The sequence below is a fragment of the Peromyscus leucopus genome, chromosome 17, assembly GCF_004664715.2.
Source record: "Peromyscus leucopus breed LL Stock chromosome 17, UCI_PerLeu_2.1, whole genome shotgun sequence".
Classification (NCBI taxonomy): domain Eukaryota; kingdom Metazoa; phylum Chordata; class Mammalia; order Rodentia; family Cricetidae; genus Peromyscus; species Peromyscus leucopus.
The window spans coordinates 40,745,219-40,762,503 of NC_051077.1; the positions used below are offsets into that span (position 1 = coordinate 40,745,219).

Genomic DNA, 17,285 nt, shown 5'->3' on the forward strand with positions numbered 1-17,285 from the left:
TAACAGTCACCCAAGTCGTCAGGACTTTTTCCAGCTCCCAATGGCCACCTGGGATTCATCTCAGTTCTCTGATTCTGTTTCAAATCAGCTGCTCAAAGATACTATTGCTGTCAGCAGGCCCTCTGATTTATTTAACCCTTCCCCAAAGTAGGTCCCGAAATTCTCACACTTTAACCCCTACTTGTTAAGGCAGCAGCTCCCCTGCGGGGACTGACTCTCCCCTGCACTGGTAGGTGTCTGCAGAGGGCTCCAGGGCACCGCAGTAGCCTGGGAGAGGAGCCCACCCTTTGTTCCTACTGTTGGGCTTTATCCCCTCCACACACCATCAACGAAGTCTTCAACGGAGCCTCCCACTCCTCCTTCCGGAAAATCAGAACACGCGAATTCGTCAGAACTCAGCATATGCTTCTGTTTCACATTTGAGCAGTGCTATCATTTTGCTAATTTAATCAGCAGCAAGAAACACTGGTTCTAGCTCACCCTGGCCCACTTCTGTAACACCAACATCAGGAGGCTGAGGCAGGAGGCTGGCAAGTTCCCGGCCAGCCTGGGATACAGAGTGAGTGAGTGAGACACTGTTTCAAAAACAAGAAAAAGAAAAAACACTTACAGGGTCTTTTTTTTTTTTTTAAATAGTTTTAATACATTGTGTGCAGGACTGGATAGGTGCCTGCAACACATACCACAGTGATATGTGAAGATCTGAGGGCAACTTTCTGTCATCAGCTCTCTTTGTATCATGCAGGTTCCGGAGTCATCAGACTTGGCAACAAGGACTCTCTCCCACTGAATCAATACAACATGGAAATACAGATTCAAAATAGAATAAAAGAAGGAAATTTAATAAGTCAGAAAGAGATGAGACTAAAAAAAAAAACTTTAGAAATAGATTATGGCAGTAGGGTCTAACACAATCTCATTTCATCTTCTAAGGTATAGTTCAATCTGCTGTTTCATCTTAAAGTTGTATGCAAAGCAGAAGTCCTGTGATGAGAGGTTAGCATCTTGTCTTTCCCTGAGTAGCACGACAACCTGTAATAAAAATCAGAGATAAATAAAATCAGCTGAGTTCGAGAAATGATCTAAGGCTCTTTAAGATTTATTCACAATCCCATCTTTCCCCTAGTCTGAGTTCAGTCCTAGAAAACATGGACTCTTAGAATATCTCGACATTTTATTAGGCTTTTTGTGGTAATTTTAAATTCTTGTGCAGTGGCAAAAAAAAAATAATAGAGATCCTCTTCTCCCTTATTCAGTTTCTCCAGTGCCGACTCAGGATTGCTCCGATAGGGTCCTGGCACTTACACAGTTAAGTACAAACTGTTTTCTTTGTGATGAGGATCCTTCTGCTGTTCTTTTTCGACCACACCCACTTCCCTTTCACCTCCTGCTCTTGGACTCTTGGTGGCCGCTAATCTTTCACTCATTTCTCAGATTTTGTTATTGCAATATTATTACATAACGTATGTGCAGGGAGATGGCACAGTGGTTAGAGCATGAGGACTGGAGTCAGGTCCCCAGACCCTCCCTAAAGGATCCCTACACCAAACTGGCTAGCAAGACTAGTCACCTCCAAGAGCTCTGAGTTTGACTAAGAGACCCTGACACCAAGAATACAGTAGAAGAACAACCAAGGATGATTCCAGGCATCAACCGTGGACCTCCCCATGCAACTGCACAACAATATACTTGCAAAACGTACATTCTTAACTTCCACAGTCACACCACACTCAGATGGAAATGGAGAAAAAAGCAAGAACCTTAAGTGGAACCTTTAGGGGTTGACATTTTTTTTCCCCACCCAGTCTAGTTCTCTAAAGATTCCTTCAGGTTTTGCACATATCAATGATTTTGTAGCTTTAATTGTCAAGTAGTATTGATATGGCTCCATCATGGCTGATAGTGGTTACTTAAATGTTAGTAGACTGGCTGATAGTTTATTTACCCAGTGAAGGACATCTGGGTTGTTTCTAGTTGTTGGCTATTGCGAATAAAGCTGTTATAAACATTCTGTGTGAACTTGAAGTACTTATTTATCTGGGACAAATGCTCAGAAGCACAATGTGAATTCTATGGTAGTCTATGGTTAGTTTAAAAAAAAAACAAACTAAACTGTCTTCCAGAGGTTATCATAGCTTTATATCCCCACTTGCATTTTATAAGCAATCTACATTTTCATATTTGCTAGTATTCTAGTTTGTTGTGGTTAATTTTCAGCCAAATCCAGAGATCAAATTTGAGGCAAAAACTGGCAATTTCTACTTACCGACTGTATGGACTCAGTCAACACCAATGACAGCTCATCTCCAACTTGGTCTTTAGAATAGAATCAGACAGACCTGCCTTTGAGATCGAAAGATGAAGAGTTCAAGTGAGAAATTATGTGAATAATTTGTCAATGGAGAATGATGATAACACCATGTAAAAACAGAAAATGGCAAGATTCAGAAATCATATCCAACATAACTAAAGGTCTTGTTCACTTTGCCAGAGAACTTCAAGCTAGAGAAATGGCTGGAAACAGAATGACCTCTGAGTCCATCATAATGGTGCCCAAAGCATGAAATATCAGAACTCTATTAGAAATTCCCTCTTGCATTTGTTTTACTATCAAAAAATCAGAAATTGGACACTGATATCATATATAACCATTGGCACTAACAGACTCAGGTAGTCCGTCCTATGTCAGCAGATGCTCTGGGCACGTAAGGTCTCATCTGAAAAGAGATGACCACAAAATGGGTTTCCAGTGGCTTCTCTTTTTCTTTCTTCCTTTCTTCCTTCCTTCCTTTCTTTTTTTTAGGAAAGAGAAAGAGTTAATATGGCTCAAAGTCCCAGGTTATTTATCTGGGACAAATGCTCAGAGTCCATCACTCCAGAGCAGTCAAGGCAGAACCTCAAAGAGTCACATCACATCCAGCCAAGAGCCAAGAGAATAAATGCATCATTTCTTGCTTGTTTCTTCTCAGTTTTCTCTATTTTCACACAGTTCAGGGCCCCTGCCTAGGGAATGGTGTCACCCTCCATGGTTTGAGTCAATTAACAACCAGCAGCCCCCTACAGATATGGCCATGATTTAATCTCACGTAGGTAATCCCTCCATGGAGGAGACTACCTTCTCAGGTGATTTTTAGGTAGTTGTGTCAGGTTGACAGTTAAAACTAAGGCAGACACGTGGCAAGTACTTTACAGATGAATCCATCTCTCCAGTCCATCATCCTGCCTTATAATTACTACAGTACTACCGTAAATTTTCATATCAGGGAGTATTGATCTTTCTTTCTCTTTTTTTTTAATTTGGCCTTCCAAATGTTGAGATTACAGGTATGTCTTTTTTATTGTTATTTAAAAAAAAAATTGCAGTGGCTTCTTAAGTGCAGAGAGTGGGGTGTGCTACCATCATCTGCCTCAATTATATAGAAGTAGATTATATAATCCAAACCTTCATCATGAATGAAGGGCTTAAAAGGATTCCTTCAAAGATCCTACCAGGTAATACCATGCAAAGAATGTGGGCAGAAACTATCTACAGAGGACAGCAGAAGGGACTGTGTCCCCTCCTAGTTAAGAGCTTGAACCAGCCATAAAACAAGGCAGGAACTCACCATGTCAGTCTAACCATGCAGTTTTCAACAGACAAGACCAAAGTTTACCCTAAAATACTTAAGTCTACTACCTGAGTCTTCTTTATCTTAGTCCCTGCTTATTTTTGCATGGGCTTATTATGTATATTATGTATCAGTAAAAGTGCTTAAAAATGATTTTTCTTTCAAATAAAATTTATTATTGAGGAGGCTTGAAATAAAAGCAAATAAAGAAAACCATTCCCACCAGGCAGTGGTGGTACATGGCTTTAATCCCAGCACTTTGGAGGCAGAGCCAGGAGGATCTCTGTGAGTTTGAGGCCAGCCTGGGCTACTGAGCAAGTTCCAGGACAGCCAAGGCTACACTGAGAAACTCTGTCTCAAAAACCAAAAAGAAAAGAAAAGAAAAGAAAGAAAGGGAGGGAGGGAGGGAGGGAGGGAGAGGAGAGAGAGAGAGAGAGAGAGAGAGAGAGAGAGAGAGAAGGAAGGAAGGAAGAAAGAAAGAAAGAGAGAGAGAGAGAGAGAAAGAGAGGAAGAGAGGGAGAGAGGGAGAGAGGGAGGGAGGGAAGAAGAAAGGAAGAAAGGAAGAAAGAAAAGAGAAGAAAAAAGGAAACCATTCCTGGGGTATTTTATTTATTTCCCCCAGCAGACCTTTGTGTCAGGCCACAGTAGAGCATAGTCACACTCTTGAAGACAACACAGGTATGAATGTCACAGGGCCGTTGCCCCATAGCATCTCTCTTTACCCCTAGTTGGTTTGAGGCCGGGTCATACAGCCATAGGCTGGCCTTGAACTCATGCTGGCCCTCTTGCCTCAGCTTTGTGAGTTGCTGGGATTCTGAGCATGCTCCACTACAGTCAGTTCCCATATCATTCTTGCACCTCTGAAGACACCAGAAACTTCCTTTCACCCTTCCAGCTTGGGGGCTGGAAACCAACACAGGCCCCTCGCAGAGAGCTTGTGAGGCGTGTGAACTGTCAACATCCTCGTGTTCTGTGGCCCGTCAGGGAAGCGGCCGTGGCCTGCCACTCACTGTAGAGCCACGCGGAAGGAAATGGCTGGTGTGTCTTAAGTACTTAGTGTGCACCAGACCCTCCAAGATCCCCATGTGAATATTCTCGCTAATGCTCCTGACATTATGACTGCAATTCTTATCCATCTTTTACAGATGTAATCACTGAGGCAGAGAATGGCTACCTGATTTTTCCAAGATCATACGGTTAATAGCTGTTATCGGAATTCAAATTATTCACGCTAACCTATTCCCTAAGACCTGTTCTTCATCACAGAGCTCTCCTGCTTGACAAGCATAGCAGTAGCCTCACCAGGTATCGCTGAGACTTGCCTTTTAACAACAAAATGAATTTTTGTAAGACAGGTGGCAGCCCAATTGTGACTTTTGTTTCAAAATAATTGTCAGAATGCATCCCTGACCTTGACCTAAATATCAAAAATAAATTGGAATCATATTTTCAGGAATTTTATTCTCACAAACAGATTTTGAAGAAAAAAAAAATGTGTCTTATCAATTCTTTAAGTCCCTTCTAACACTAAGTGGAGCCAAGTTGTATGTACACACGAATGTACATACAGCTTCTTACTTCTCCCACAATTTAAATGGCTACCATTCTAACATAATGAGAAAAAGACAGTATGTGACCCAGTTATTTCCAAGTATCAGAGTTATTGATGAGAGAGAAAAAAAAAAAAGACAGGAGAGCTGAGAAAACTTGTCAATCACTAATCGTTAATGAAGCTAAATTAGTGCCATGTGATATTAAGATGTTTAAGCTGAGAAAAGCCCAGTGAATTACAGCACCCATCCCCTCCTCATTCTGGAACTTTCTAATAAAATACAAGTAGAACTGTAGGGGCAGGGAAAGAAATGAAAATGTCTGTAGAAAAGCACTTCTGGGGGAAGGCTCCCTAACATGATTATATGTTCTTAGCTGTGCAAATTAAGGACTCAAATTTCTCTCCTTAGATGCCCCCATCATGAATACCAAAGTCATGATTTTAAATGCAGTATAATTTACAAAGCACAATCAACACCAGACAGACTTAAATGTTACTTTGTTACTGTGACTATTTTTAGCTTTGATAACCCCTCACGTTTATCTCTGCAAGGAGCAAGTGGCTTTAGGGGTGATGTTAAATATCGCTTTATCCAAAAAGAGAAAAAATTCAACAGTGAAACATCTAAGCAGCGCAATAGCCCAAGATGATGCGTACATTTTGTAATAAAGCAAAAATACCTCCTTGATTAGATTCTGTAATTTCATGAGTGACATCATCTTTACTTGAATAACACAAGATGCATAGAACCTAACAATGTTCGGGAAAGTAGAAAGAATTACCAGGAATGTAAGAAGACAGCTTCCTCATTTATTTGTCTGGATTAATAACAATTAAATGGCCTGATTTCTCCCAGATAAAGCTTTGTCACATTTTGCTCAGCAATTCGGAGTTTATAGAAATCTTCTCCCAGATACGGTTTTTTTTAATCAGTACTTTATAACACCTAACATACCGTGCATTGGGCTAGAAAGAATGGTGGTAACATCTTTTGATGTTCTTATATTTCAACATCATGTTTAAAATCACAGTAACAGCATTTGCATATATACAAGAGTGTGCATACATTTCCTTGATTGGGTTTCTTCACCCACTGGGGGTGGGGAAACAATTTTAAAAATCACTGCATTGAGGAAAACAGCCATCTTGGCTGGGCTTCTCAGCTGCCTGTTTAGGGGCAAAGACAGAGCTCATCCAAGCAAACTTTCTTTTTCATGTCTCACTCTTCTGTATCCTTCCTGTCTCCTTTATTATGCACCTCACCAAGCCTTCGAAACTGTAGCTGGGAAGGCACTTGCTCATTTTTTTTTTTTTTCTGACTTCACATTTAACAGAATTTTTGTTTTTAGCTGCATCACAAGCAATCTCTTGCAGGGGTTGGGGGGTGGGACGTGCAGAGACGTGTTCTGTGAGCTTCTGCAAAGGGTGAGCAGTCTGTCCAGTGTACCTTCTGTTTGTCACTCAGTAGGAATAAAGAATCCTGTTACCTACAAAAGTATTAGGAAAGTGCTCCCAGCTGAAAGCATTTACCCAATTCCAATTGTTCGAAAGTCTAAAATGCTAAGGAAGATACTCTTCCAGGAGCTACTGTTTAAAACAGTGCAATCCCTGTTCAGAGTGAAATCTTGGTATTTAGAAATCTGAGTTAGTTTTTAAAATAATAACTGTGTATCCAAAAAGGCATTCCAAAGAAGCATTCTTATGCCAAGCATATGTTTTTAATTTTAATAGCATTGGCTTACCTAAGTAAATATGTAGACCCTAATAAGTGTGCCTTACATGTTGATAGTTTTGAATATTATTTTTGTTTTAGCTTGCAAAAAGATTGCTGAATAATAATGTAGAAAATGCAGTATCTGTCAGTATCAAATTGCTGTGGTTTATTGGAATTGCAAAATACTGTAGTTTAAAAAAAAAGTTGTGTTGAAAACTAATAATTGAAAACTGCCCTGATTTTAAAAGAAATGAATATAGCCATATCCTTATAGGATAATGTCAAATAGAAAGAAATCATGCTCCCATACAATTGTGTTTGTTGGCATTTATGTGAGAATAATAATGCCTTACGGTTATTTTCATAGTTGTTCACTTAACGTGGGATTAACTTCAACATCTTCATAATTATCTGAGATCACCCAATTGAAAGTGGTATGGTAAAAACATGTTAATGGTTACGACACCCTCGCCATCTTAATACCAAACAGATTAACACACATGAAAGTAATAGTATAATTTGGACATGGAATAATATGCCAGACCAATTCTTATAGTGAAAAGAGAATTCTAATGAAATGGTACCTTTCTAACTACTGCTTCCTATTCCTTGGGATATTAATGCGATCCGTTGCCTGGACAATGATATAGGAAACATGCCTGGGTACATGTGACTCTGTGGACTTCAGATATGGTTCTTCCACTTTATCACTGCAGAATTTATGAAGCCAACAGTCCTGAGATTTGCCTTAGTTAAGACTCATAGCATGCTACATTGAAGGTGTAATCTAGCTGGGATCATAAACTGAAAAGGAAAAAAATGTTTTTAATTGTGGGGGAAAAAAAGATTGCTTATTGGCCATAGTGGCTGTGAGTTTAGTTTATGATCAACCAACAAAAAGAGACTGCACCTTACACATTCTTAAATAATATGGTTCATGTCAGTATAGAAGCCAGAGTCACATACAAATCTCTTCCTCAACTTCCCCTACTGCAAAAACCGCATGAAAGGAAAACAGCCATCTGTTTGCAAAGTGATATGAAGTCATAAATACTCAAGTCACACCCAGAGTGGACCTTGCATCCAAGACCTCACTATTTAATAATCCTTGTTACACGTGATAAACATCAGAATGGCGCGTGAAATCTCGGGATGCAGGTGTCTCCCCGTCAGGGATGGAAGTTGGCAGTGCCTTCCAGTTCCAGCAGTGCTGGAAAAGGGGGAGTGGAGGGACTTAAATCATGTTGTTTCCACTTATGCAGGGAGAATCCATAAAAAGAGATTTATTATTGTATTTTCTGTTTGAAATGTAATATTTGCTATTTTTCTACTCCAAAAGTGCTCCTCGGTATAGAGCAGAGTAAATATTACAATTGCGCCTCACCAGCAGCCAAGATTTAATTGTCTGTGAAATATAGGGCTTAGTGACTGACTTAACTACCGTTCTGCGGACGCAAACGAGGCTCCCAGCACCGGAGGGAAGGCACTCGGAGGCTACCCCAGAAAGAAAGAAAAGCGAGCTAGAGGCCCCCAGCCACATGTGTGGAAAAGCCTCTCCTAGGACCATGGGGTTTGGGTTCTTGCAGCAGATTTAAAGTAACTATGTACCAAAAAAAAAAAAAAAATCAAACAAGAACAGCTAGGGCAAATACAACACGCCACGCTAGCGAGCAGTTTAACAGCGAGGAAGCAGAGGAAAATCCAGAACCGCTAACACTGAACTGTGCTTTAGAAAACGTTAGGAGGATAGAAGAGAGGGGAAGAGCAGCTGGGGACCGAAAGGGAGCTGAAGACACAACGCTGGCTTCCATGTGTGGATTCTACGTTTTATTATTGTTGCATACACTTCGGTTGCCCAGCCAGGAACCTAGAAAGCCGGTGTTTACCCCGACCCTGCGCGCCCTTTGCACAGGGGTCTAGGCTAGGGCTCCACCAAGCCCTAGCAACCGACCGGGCCACCCCTGTCCGCGCCACCACCCCACCCCCCGCCTCTCCCAGCACTGGCTCCAGGGTCGCTTCCTCCAGCGGGCTCTCGGGGTGCAGAGGAATCAGCGGACCGCAGCAAATTTGCCCCGGTGGCACCAGAGGCACAAGCCAAGCCCGTAATTGCAAAGCAAACAAGGCTGAAACGGTGGATTCGCCTCCATCGTGACAAGATCTACGCTTTTGCCGCCAATTTGTTTGTGCAGCTCTATTTCAGGGCACTTGATTGAGGAAATGTTGAAAATAGCGGTGAGGGTTTCCCTAATGAGACCGGGGGGGGGGGGGGGGGGGAGGGAGAAGTGGCCTTCCCTCAGCACCAGGGGCTCGGAGGTGAGCAAGAGAGGCAGCCGGGTTAACCCCTTCCTGCCCGCATCGGGCGAAAAGTTCTCGGAGCCACCTAGGGGGAAGGTGCGGGTCCACGGTTCCCAGCAGCGATCTCTCCTGGCCTGAATGTGGTGAACTCGCCTCCTGCTGCCCGCCCCACAGAGGGGCATTGGGGATCGAATGAGAATGTGGCCAGAATAGAGGGGAAGAGACCAGGGCCTGGACCACAGGAGGTCTGTAAGCCCCTAACAGCTTCTGCTGCTCCCCCTGCCCCGGCAGCGCCGGGGCAGCCCTGTGAGCGTTGAGGATGCAGCGACCTCCCCCAGACCACGACTTTTGCTGCTCGAGGCCAACGAAGCAGGATAAAGCGGGTCGGAGAGACCGGACGCCCAAAGTTAGGCCGCACCGGAAAGGCGCACTTGGCCCGCTGACGCCCAAGGCTGTCGGGCTGGATCTTTAGGCAGCTAGATCCAGAGGGGAATTTAAAATAAAACTAAACAATTCAATAAAAATTAGCAAATATAATAAAATAAACGAAGATGCAGGGGGAAATACGTGAATAATTAATTGAGCTCAGCCTGGTATCAGACAACTCTCTTGAGGGTGCCTTGGTCTGTTTAATCTAGCTCTCAGCCTCCAGTCTGTTTCCTTTCCACCATTCTTTCAACGGAGAGAGAAACTAACTAAGGTACCAAACACTGACCACCGCGGCGATGAAGTGTTGAGGTGGCCTTGGCTACCTCTGACTCTTGAGTTTGGGGTACTTGGAATGGGTACCAGAGAAGCCAAGCCAGGATGGATCTGGAAGACACGTTCCCCAGTGCCCGCAGAGGCTTGAGGTTGAAGGTGTCTGTTCCTTCATAAATGACTTCCAAGTCGCATCCCAGCTCTAATGGCCTTCAAAATAGAATAAAAACCTGATTGCAATTAGAATGTCCAGGTTTCTCTAAATCGCCTTCCCACCAGCTGGTTGGGGGCATCTTTTTGTGTGAAGCATTCGTTGTGTGTTTAGAGGACACGAGAAGAGAAGACTGTGTCATCTGAGAACTGCGTGTATGCATGCACGATCCCACCAGAAAGGAGCTAAGGGAATGGGAGGCTTGGTGTGGGTACAGAAGGAAAACCTATCATCAGAAGTCCTCCTGTGAAGTGGGAGCACCCAGGAAGGCCCGAGAGACAGCAATGGAGTGTGGATTCTTCGCCAGCTTGGGAAGGTGGGCCATATTTGTCAAAGTGGTTGGCAAGTTGGCGACAATGTGAGGGTCTGTCTACCGCCAGCATCCATCTCACGCTCCCCTTGTAACTTGGAGAATGGCGGGTTGATCCAGTGCGGAGCCAAAATTCCAACCCGGCTTAACACTGAAAGCCCCACTTTTGGAAGTTGGTTGGCTTTGACCAGCTCGGTAAGCTCTCTCCAAGAGAACTGTCGAGGGCAGAGACAGTAACACGACACTAGGGGCGCTCTCACCAGAGAGCCTGACTGCTCCAGCCCTTCAGTCCCTGCTCTTTTCCCTGGGGTCTAATCTGAGATGTACCTTGGCCAATCTGAAGTTTCTGTCTGAAGTCACACTCCGCTGTAGAGGGCAAAAGAAAATCCCCCAGGAGGTGAAGAAGGCTGGTTTCGTTGTTCTTGCTGAAGAATCGGCTATGCCTTCTGTCAGGGAAAAAAAAAAAAAAAAAGCACCAGTCACACGGATTTAGTGAAGTATCCAAACAGCATTCTAAATGGAATTCTGCTTTTCCTGTATGCAAATAATTGCTTCGTTTGAAGTTGGATGCTTTGCAAGAAAAATGCAGTTCCACTTTTAATTCCTCGAGTTTGGGGCCTGTGTTGACTTAAATGAGCACTCACACAAGTACTAAAAAGAAAACCATTCTCTTTTGGAAAATGGAACAAAGTAGCGCTTCTCCAATCAGAGTGCAGATACATAATCTGTAACAACAAATTTGCCTCCTGGTGCTGCGTATTTCCAGCAAGCATCCTGACTTCTCTGTTTATATTATAACTTTGCTGCCTGCAATTATTTTTATTTTAATTTTCTGTCACTTTAACAGAAACCAGATCCTTTCCTTTTAATGTTTTGTACACAACATGTTCATTTTGATAAGATGTTCTTTCCTATCCTCTTTTAGCTTGCCTTCCCTTGTTTAGAGTTCTGTATCAGAAGTTTCTAATATTTCTCCTTCTTCTTTTTTAAGAATTTGTCCCTGTCTTGCTTTATTTGTTTGTGTGAAATTTAGTTTGAAAGGAGATCAGAGAGAGCAGGAGGGGTTTGTAATAAGAGAATGACCGAATGACCCAAAGGCTGATTATCTATCATTAACTGGAGACTCGGTGTACCCAAATTACCAGGAAGACCTCAGTCTGCCGGATCCTTACCCGGCCAGAAAGGCAACCGTGGAATGCACACACTAAAAAAGACTTGTGACATTACAAGTGAGGACGTTGCTTAAACATATTTTCTTAAAGGAATTCTCCTTCAAAACTCAGCTTCAGTTGAAGGAATAAATCACTACATCGTAACATGTTTTGTACAGGTAAAAACCGGTACTCAGAGACTAACTTTAAAATTTTTTGCAAGTAACTCTCTTGTATTGTTTCATTAGAACCAAAATTGCAGGTAATTGTCTAAGCGCCAGAGAATATTGAGAAATCAAGACAGGCTGCTTTTGATCTGCTCAACCCAAGGCTTGTAAAAATCGAAGTTTGCCATTAATATTGACAATAAAAGTGTTTCTTTTTGTTAACCTGAAACCTAACCATCCTGGCTCAAGTCCCTTGTCTATAAGCAAAGACTGTAGAAGAATGCAGAAAAGGCTTGGAAGGAACTGTCAGAGTTAAAGAAATCCATCTATGTGGTTCTGCAAATGAAGCCACATTGTGGAGACTTCCCAGAAATGCCCCCAACATGGCAGTTAGAACTGGGAAGGAGCAGGACTCAAGTCACAAGAAAATTCTTCAGTCCCACAAATGATGCTTTAGAAGCCCCACATGTTAAGCAGCCATTTCATTTCTATTTTATTCTGAACCCCAGACTGTATTGCATGTCAGCTATCCATTGCTGGCTAGTTCCAAGGGGTGTGAACGTAAAATCACACTTACATTCTCATCTGAATTCTGAATGGTTTCTGTACAGCAGAAGAAAAGAATTCTCTTTATCGTTCATTTTTATTTTATTATTGTGTTGTTTTGTGGGGTTTTGTTGTTGTTAAGTGCTGGGAGTGAAAGCCAGGGTGGGTCTACCCCTCAAATATATGTCCAGCTCTGAAATATTTCTATGGGTATGCAGTTCTTTGAGTGTGTTGTATAAATCCTAAGGGACGGATTGTCTTGTAACACTTTTATTCTAAACCCAGTATTTTACTACAAAGTAGCAAAGATCAGATTTATCATACTTCTTGAGACTACTATAATAACAACTCAAATGTTATATATAATGTTATTATATATAATGCTATCTTTTTGCAATGCCTGTTCACAGCACATTTTATGTTGCCTTTAGTCTAAATGAGTATTTTTAATTTACAGATACCTATCAAAGTGCCAAATCCTTCTTCATCAATGAGAACTCTCCACAGCAGCAACCTATCTTCCCGTTAACACAAGAATGTAGTCATGGGTTATTGGAGAAAATAGAAGATCTACTGCTGAGGTTTTCCATACAAAACTTAAGGATGAATTAGTGCCTCATTCTTCCACAAGTCTCTGGTTCAATGACAGGGACACATAATGTATAAACCCCCAACACTTCTGGGGGGTAAGTTATGGGGAAAGAAAGAAGGGAAGGGGGAAGAGGAAGGACCAGAGAAAATAAGGGGAGAAATGTCCAGGCACTTAGCAAGTCCTGGCTCTCCGGTCTGCTAGACACAACTGAACGGAAGAGTTCATTTTTTAAACTCATCCTCGCCATAGTCACCCCTGCCTTTGAACCAGCCCCTCCCTCCTCCATCTGCAAAGATCTGTTTTGAATGGAGAACAGGGAGGGAAGGGGGTCTACTCTCCAAATGCCCCACCCTCCCCCAAAATCCAAGAAGAAATTGTTCAGAAGAAAATAAAACCACATGAGAGTCAAGGGCACCTTTTTCTGTCCTTGGTTGTTGTTTTTTTTTTTTTTTTAAGCAGACATAAAAGTTCAATCGTCTGGATTCCCTACTTTGTGGATGTCTACTTTGAAACATTGTTGCCATGCCTGTAGACGACTACCACAAAAGGAAAAGGCCAAAGCCCTATCAGAGGGAGACCTTTGCTGCCACTCACCCTGTAGGCCTTGTTCTGGATGTCCTAAAACATGGTGGGACTAAGTGGCTAACAAGTAATATGACACAGTGCCCCCCACTAGAGAAAGGCCTGCCGGGCAACCAGAGTGTGGCAGAAACTTGTCTTTGGAGCAGGTGAGGCAGAGGTTACATCTTCCATAACAGGTTCATTTTCCCCATCGTTTTCTGGGTTTGCTATCTCTTTTGGGTTCTTCTCACATTTCTGGAGTTCACCTTGTTACAGATATTTAAAGGAATGTGCACAGTCAATGCTCTACTACTTTGGTTAGGAAAGGAAGGTTAAGAAGGGGCTTGAAAGATGATGAAGGGAATTGAGCCATAATTCCTGTAAATATAAAATGTGTGTTTATGGCCTTCTGGCCTGCTTCTTTTCAGATCCAGTTTATTTTGAGTACTCATGAGCAAAGCACAAGATACAAAATTGCCCTTGCCTTTGAAATAATAAATACCCTGAAAAGATGTGCATTTCCCCTAAAAAGAGACTGGAGTTTAAAAAAATGTTTAAACAGAGTTTAAAAGTAGTATCTCACAGGGGCAAAATGTTTGCAAGGAGGTCCCCAGTCTTTTTTTTTTCCCTTCCTCTTCTCTCTCTCTCTTTGATTTCTTTTCCAGAGAAAGAAAGTTGGTAGTAAAAGAAAAGAGACAAGTGACATGGACACAAAATAAATGTTTAAAACCAGCCTTGTTTGTTTGACTGAAAGAAGTAACGTGTAACACTGCGGATACACTGTGAGCATCAGAGAAGGCTATGGACGCAGAATCTCCAACACTACCATGAATCTGGGCTGCCTTCCTCTGATAGTGTGCAGACCCAGGACCACTCAGCCCTCAGCCTCCCAGGAGAGAGATGACCCTCTGTGGGGTTCCCCACACACACCTCCCGGCACCCAGATTGACCCACAACCAGCATCATCACAGTACCTTCGTCTTTGGGGATTCTAAATGTGTACCCTAAGGGAGCCATTCACCAGAGGCCTTACTAGTACAGCCCAAGAGTAAGGGAGCAGGCAGACATCTAAGCTGGAAACTATGCACCTGCCTTCTCCTATCTTCTCCCTGACCACCAGTGCCAACTCCCCCCCCCCCCCGCCCCAACACATCTATCTCAGGACCACCCCTGCCTGGGGACAGGCCATATAAAATAGGGACAAATTTAAAATAGCATCTTAGCTTGGTAGTTTTGCAAAGTAGCAAGCTAACCCAGCATTCCAAGATTCCTGCAAGTAAAATGTGTCAAAAAAAAGACACTAAAAAGAAAAAGGTGAGCAAACCCATTAAGGACACAGCTCAGTTAGTTAGAGCCAGCCAGCTACCACTGAAACTTGCCCGTTTGTCCTCTCTCTGGCTACCTCCAGACTGCCATTCTAAGGGTCCAGTCTCTGGGTTTGGGTTTCTGAGATACATGAAGCTTCAGACCTCTGGATTGTACTTCTTAACCGATAATGGTGCTGTCAGTAAGGAAAGATGGTCAGATCAGCGTCTTTTAAGGGCCCCTTTCTGTCCCATGTTGTCCATTTCTTTTATCACTTGTGACGAAGCTATCTGAAGCCATGCATCCGTACCCCTACTTTTTGATGTTGTTATTGGTTTCAATTTAAAAAGCATAAAAAGGGACTAAAAGTAGCAAGTTCTGGTCCCTAGCTTCTGGGACTACTGGGAAACAGATAGCCTATCCACCGCTAGCCCTATTTTTCTCTGGATTCTTCTTCTATCTTCCAACCCCCTAAAAGTCTACGTCCTAAGTCCTAAGGCAGCCAAGAATTTGCCTTCCCTCATTGTTTTTTATCTATTGCCGGCCACAGTGCAATCATCTAACTTAGTCTACCTGTTCCCAAGGCCTACATGTTTGTATAAACAGACTTTTTTTTTAATGTATCAAATGTCAGAGGATTGAACTACCAGTATTTACTGGTTCAGGATACCCTTCTGGTGAAAATGTAAACAGAATCCTCCACCACACTACCCCTATTCTTTCCGTGAAGAAGTGGTTCTTTAGAAAACTCTCTCTGTACCCCAAACTACAGACCACAGACCCACCCAAGCTGGGAAGCAGAGCTGTGTGTAGGTCATTATTTGTTCTGCTACCAAACGCAAGCCTCTGGGCTAGCCAGCAAGACTGGCTCCAGCTTTTTCCCATCCAGGATTTGTTCTCTGTCTTAAGACCGTCTACTGGGCGCTGGCGAGGGAAACTGACCCCTTATGGACAGAAGATAGGCCACAGTCTTTGAGTTTCCCCTTTCTCTGTCACCTAGCTCCATACGTCTACATTTTAAAACTCTCCGTGAGACTAACACTCTGCAGTAGCCAGCAAGGTCTCAGCCAGGAGACCATGGGAGCAACCAGTTGGGCAACCTCCAACTCCTGTCGATCTGGCCTTCCAGACAGAACCACAGTCAGCCAGACTCGGGGGGCCACGGAAAGGACTGTCCACGCGGAGTCCTTAGGCTGGGGTTCTCTTTGATGTCTGGAACCAGACTGCCCCTGCTTCCAAAGAGCGATGCCCCAGGTGGAGTCACTGGTGTGCCCTCTGCTTGCCTAGTGAGGTCCAAGGCCAGCCCTCGACTTGATCAAATCTACAGCCTACAGGCTTCTGTTGCACACGCTGTTGCACACCGACCTCCATCATGCAGGTAAGCAGAGGGAATCTTCACACATGCTCGGCCTCTCCCGGAGTCTGCGGCCAAGGCCGCAGGGTGATTTTGACTTCTTCCACTGACCGCCTCCACCCGCGCTGCTAGGGGTCTGCCTGGGTGCCCCGCGGCCGGCTCACTTACAAGTAGAGATCCATTTTCCGTTCTAATGCGTTCAAGATCGCCAAGGCAAGCAGTCTAAACATCCACGAGCCGTCCTCCTTGCCTGCCTCTTAAACAGCCGTTTAATGGCTCCCCTCCGATAACTAAACCTGCTTTCCACAGATGCCCGCTTTTATGGGGGAGGCAGGAATGCAGAGATATATTTATATGTTTGTTCATAAAAAGTAGAAAATAAGCTCCGAACACGCTGTAAAAACTATTCAGTTACTTACCAAACAGGCTAGTTAAACCAGCGGAACACGGGTACTCGCCACACCACAGATTCGAGAAATCGAGGTGCCCCACTTTGAAAACCTCCAAAGTCTGTGTTTGGGGTAGCTGCACCAGAAGAATATGCAAATGAGTGCCTTTACAGACTGAAGTCCCCAGCCACCATCTCTGCAAGTTCTCACTAGAACCCGAGTCATCCAAATCAGTTCCTAAGCAAAAAGGCCACTGAAATTTTTCCAACGTGTGCCGGGTCCAAGAAACGCTGAGTACCAGCCTAGTCAAAGAGACTCGGCTGCTCCCAACCGCACCTTAATGGGGATCCGTACCGCCGCCTCCAGACTCTTGTCGCCACCACACCGCCCCCCCCCGCCCCCATCCTTCCCCGGTCCAGCACAAGACCACTACGAGAGGCTGCCTGCTCAGTTTTGTGCCTCAGTTACCTACAAAAAATACACTTAAAAAGAGCATTATCCGCGTTCCTTCTCTTCACCCCACCCTTGTAACCAGAAAAGAAAGTGAAATAATACTGTACCTGGTTTGAGATTCTTCAATATTGGGGGGGGGGGGGTTTTAATAGTGAAGCATCTGTTAAACACTTGCATTAACCTATGGCTGATAAAAAAGGTTTTTTTTTAACCCTGCCGCCCCCCCCGTTTTAATTATCTTATGGTTATGAGTGGACAACCAATCCTAGAAGAGGACCTCGGCAATTAGCAACGTGAACATCAAAAAGTTTTATTGCGGAGAGCGCGAGGCGCCGCCCCCGCCGCCCCGGGATTGGCGTGAGGAGCCTCTGACGACAT

At 43.6% G+C, this 17,285-nt stretch overlaps 1 long non-coding RNA gene across 5 annotated transcripts; it reads right to left on the bottom strand.

The window, feature by feature from the left end:
• Window positions 1-631: 631 nt before the first annotated feature.
• LOC114706776 lies at window positions 632-17,185 on the bottom strand. 5 transcript variants are annotated; one of them, XR_003736564.2, is made up of 5 exons: window positions 17,015-17,185; window positions 16,485-16,590; window positions 10,717-10,835; window positions 2,267-2,343; window positions 632-786 (listed from the first exon to the last, which is right to left on the bottom strand). It is a non-coding gene; the product is annotated as an uncharacterized LOC114706776 (long non-coding RNA). The 5 variants fall into 5 exon arrangements; XR_005093099.1 differs by having other exon boundaries at window positions 632-1,032; XR_005093100.1 differs by lacking the exon at window positions 17,015-17,185 and adding an exon at window positions 16,927-16,972 and having other exon boundaries at window positions 632-1,032.
• Between the last annotated feature and the right edge of the window lie 100 nt (window positions 17,186-17,285).